The sequence below is a fragment of the Arachis duranensis genome, chromosome 6 (genome assembly GCF_000817695.3).
Source record: "Arachis duranensis cultivar V14167 chromosome 6, aradu.V14167.gnm2.J7QH, whole genome shotgun sequence".
In the NCBI taxonomy this organism is placed as follows: Eukaryota; Viridiplantae; Streptophyta; class Magnoliopsida; order Fabales; family Fabaceae; genus Arachis; species Arachis duranensis.
Genome location: NC_029777.3, coordinates 90579061 through 90582781, shown reverse-complemented (window position 1 = coordinate 90582781; position 3721 = coordinate 90579061). Strand labels below are relative to the sequence as shown.

At 28.7% G+C, this 3721-nt stretch overlaps 1 protein-coding gene across 1 annotated transcript in view; it reads left to right on the top strand.

Annotated features, from left to right (window-relative positions):
- Window positions 1-423: 423 nt before the first annotated feature.
- The window catches only part of LOC107494574 (uncharacterized), a 15912-nt gene continuing 12614 nt past the window's right edge, over window positions 424-3721 (top strand). Inside the window, exon 1 of the mRNA XM_016115619.3 lies at window positions 424-771. The gene's annotated coding sequence lies outside the window, so the exon portion shown is untranslated. The remainder of the gene's footprint in view (window positions 772-3721) is intronic.

Below are 3721 nucleotides of genomic sequence, written 5' to 3'. Positions count from 1 at the left end.
TTAATGCTCCCAACTGGACAATTTGCTTGTCCAAGGTCATCCTGCATCACTAAGTCATTTACTTTGATTATTTTTGTAATCTTTTCTGTCTTTTTTCTTGCTCCCAACCCTACATCTCTATTACCATATTCATCAGCATTGTGCAAACTTTTATACCACATGAAATCAAATTAACATTCTAATCATAGTTGTTAAATCCGGACCGACTCGATTGGCAAGACAAAAAAACTGATGAATCAGTCACGAGACCAATTTGGGCAAAGCAAGGCACTAGCCACTAGACAAGAAAAAAAACCGGTAAAAAACCGATTTGATCCGGTCGATTCTGGTAAAAATCGCCAAACCAAAAATCCGGACTGGTTCAAGATTTTTTTTAATAAATTAAAACCTTAATGCTAGCTCAGAGGAACTCCCAACCCCAACCCCAACCCCGCTCACTCCAGAGCTAGAGCCTCCCTCTCACTCTCTCACACTCACAAATCTGCCACTGCCCACCGCCACCGCACGGTTGCTTCCACATCGCCGACTCTTCTGCATCTCGTCCCGGCTCCTGTGCATCTCCGGCACTGCGTCGTTGCCTCCGTCCGTGGCTTGTCTTCATTGTGTCGTCGCATCTCCTTGCTCCTGTGCCGCTGTGCGTCTATCATCGTCGTCGTCGCCGTCGCGTCCTCATCTGGTGGGGCTCGCGTCGCTGCTGCCTCCCCCCCTAGTCTTTGCATCGCCGTGCTTGGTCTCCCTCTTCTCCCCCGCATTCTGCCTTCACATCATCAGGTAAGTTTTTTAATTTTTCTTAATTATTCATTATTGGATTATAATCTGTTGATTTGTTGCTGTTTTTATATGATTATGGTGAATTGAGCTGCTGTTTTTATAGTGTTGATGTTGTTTTTATATTGTTCTGTGATTGTATATTGTTGGATAGTGGATAGGCTTTATGAATTGAGTTGTTTATATAGTGTTGGTGCTGTTCTATATTGTTACGGTGCTCTTCTCTGCCCACATTCTACCTTCTTGTCATCAAGTATTTTTTTTATTTTTCTTTAGTTATTTAGTGGTTGGATTATAATTTGATTAACTGATGTTGATTAACCGATTCAGTTTATTCTTGATTGTTGCTGATTATATTTTATTTATTATAATTTGTTAATTCTTGGTAGATTATTCAAATTTGTTAAATACTGTGCTATATTATTGCTGTGAATTTATATTGTTAGATACGGAATAGATTATGTGAAAAAACTGTTGTTTTGATATGGTTATTGTGAATTTATATTTTTTTTATATTATTGCTGTTTTATATTGAAATTTAAATGTTGTTAAAAGACTAGTGAAGATATATGTATTTTAAATTTTTAACTATTTTATTTTTTTCTAATCTTTATAATATACAAATGGGGAGCTTATTTGCTGACGTGGTGCTCATACGTTGAGTCTGGGAGTTTATTTGCCGACGTGTCGTCACTAGAAATTTTAAGATTTATATTTATAAATCTTTATAATATACAAATGGGGAGCTTATTTGCTGACGTGGTGCTCATACGTTGAGTCTGGGAGTTTATTTGCCGACGTGTCGTCACTAGAAATTTTAAGATTTATATTTATAAATCATAAATTATTATTTGTTTAAGTTGTTATTTTCAAATTTTAAGTTTAGGTTGTTTTATTTAGGTTGTTATTTTTTAAATTTTAATTTATTTTATTTAAGTTTATAAATTTTAAATTAAAGTCAACCAAATTTAAGAAAATTTAGTTATGATGCAACTATAAAAGTGTAAGTTATGAGAGATGTAAAGCACCACAATTTAAAGTACATCAATCCCTTTCTTTTTATATATCCAAAATCTCTATATTTATTCCAATGGCTGGTATTCACAAAATTGCTGACATCAATCCTACAATTGACAATTTGTGTGTACGTATACGAGTGATATGGTTATGGACACTATCAATTTACGAAAATTTTCTATTGCCATACTCAATTGAGATGATTTGGTTCGATAAAAACGTGAGTTTTCTACTAATATTTTTTATTTTATTTTAAGTTTATATTATTTATATTTTAAATTTGTTTGTTTATCCCCATCTAATTGTTCTTTGATTTTTGTTTATCAATTCTAGAGAAAAAAAATACACGTCTTGGTACGATTACACCTACTTAGTTGGTAAGTTTATTGTTTTAGAAAAAGTATAATTTATTTATAAATTTATTTATTTTATTGATAATTTCGGCTGTGTTTTGATTTTTAACAAACTTATTGATAACAATTTTTTTATTTTAAATCATTTCAGATGTTGTTGGATATCTTGCTGAAATTGAGAGTGAGAGAACTCTTAAAAAGAATGGCAAATCTATTAAGTACACTATTATTAAATTAGAGATTGATGATGGGTAATCATATATTTATTTTTATAAATCTAAAATTTTTTATATTTTCATCTTTTTAAATTATTATTTAACTTATTTTGTTATGAATATTTTTATTAATATTATTAATAGGTAACAAACCTTTTTATTAAGGGAAACATTTTTGAAAAAAATGCAATATTTTCTCCTCTTTGATTATTAGTAGTATCTAATTTATAAATAATAATTAATAACTAATTATAATTTTAGGATGTTGACTACACCGGCGGTTTGCTTCCAACTTCAAAGGCATCCTCAATCATTGAAGGGGAGAAAGTAGAAGGTGTTAAGGTATTTATTCAAAAAATAAAATTTTTGTTTGTTTGTTTTCTCAAAATTAGATCCTTATTTTATTCAAAAAATATTATTGAGATAAAATCAAAGGTGAGAAGGAAGTTTTTAATTTAACGTAGTATTTTGTATAGAATTTGTTGCTTGAATTCTCCAATGAAGTTGCGGACAATGATGAATCCGAAGTGTTGGAAAATGCTATTACACCAACCAAGCGACTATTTTCGGAGTCGGAAGATTCGAAGGTGTAAGGAGATACCACTTGCAAGAAGATCAAGATTGAGAATGAAACTTGAGAATTTGGATGCATATGTTTTAGAATTCTTTTTAGAGTCTATCTAATAGAATAATGCCAAGCATATGTTTGTTTTGGTGGAAACACTGTCTTTTCTTGAGTTATTATTTTTCTTTTGGTTCTTTTCGATTTTTATGTTTGGAATTTAGAATTTGTTTAAATATAAATTAAAGTTATTTGATTATTACTTGTGGTTTTATTTTTAATTCGATTCACACCGTTGATATTTTGTTAATTTCTAATTTAGTATTTAATGTCATAAAGTTATAAATTTCTCATATAAATTATTGTTGATATAATTAAGTTAGTTATTGATTTTTAATGTGTACTTATTTTTTAAAAAAAAATCTATTATAATTTTTTAATTAAAGTATTACATTTAAAATTTTAAATTTAAATTCAAATAATTTTTTTTTATTTTTAAGTAAGCAATTGAATTTGAGAATATTTTTTAAAATTTTAGTAAATAGAATTACCAGCCTTATTAAAATGTGAGGTTATTTATACTATTTAAAAAAATTAATTTGACATTCTTTTATACTTAATTCTGTTTTTAATGTTGTTTAGACAAAATTGAATTAATTTAAAAAAATTATTTAAAAATTTAAAATTTGTACTAGCTAATTAGAAAACTCTATTTAAAACTTTGAAATTTGAAATTCTAATGCTAATTCCTAATTAAGTGACTTCTTAACCGTTTCAATTTTTAAATTTAATTTTTTTTACTTGTC